The following is a 216-nucleotide window of genomic DNA, read 5'->3' as shown; positions in this document are numbered from 1 at the left end:
AAACCATATACATACATCTAAATAAAGGCTTACAAAGACGAAAAAATAAACATCAACAGTACGACATAAGCGGCGGAGATTCATTCGAACTTTGAGTTACTCTCACAGGCACACACTCAAAAACATACATGCATAAAAAATAGTTTTACCCCAAATAAAAAAAAAAATAAACAGCAAAACATAAGCGGCGGATTTTCCTTCGAACTTTTGAATTAC

General features: G+C 32.9%; 1 protein-coding gene across 1 annotated transcript in view; it reads right to left on the bottom strand.

The window, feature by feature from the left end:
* The window catches only part of LOC119588087, a gene marked incomplete at its 5' end in the record, with an annotated part of 20276 nt that overhangs the window by 9123 nt on the left and 10937 nt on the right, over positions 1 to 216 (bottom strand).

This window comes from Penaeus monodon, chromosome 23 (assembly GCF_015228065.2).
Source record: "Penaeus monodon isolate SGIC_2016 chromosome 23, NSTDA_Pmon_1, whole genome shotgun sequence".
In the NCBI taxonomy this organism is placed as follows: domain Eukaryota; kingdom Metazoa; phylum Arthropoda; class Malacostraca; order Decapoda; family Penaeidae; genus Penaeus; species Penaeus monodon.
The sequence above is the reverse complement of the archived record's forward strand: the minus strand, read 5'-3'. Positions and strand labels throughout refer to the sequence as shown.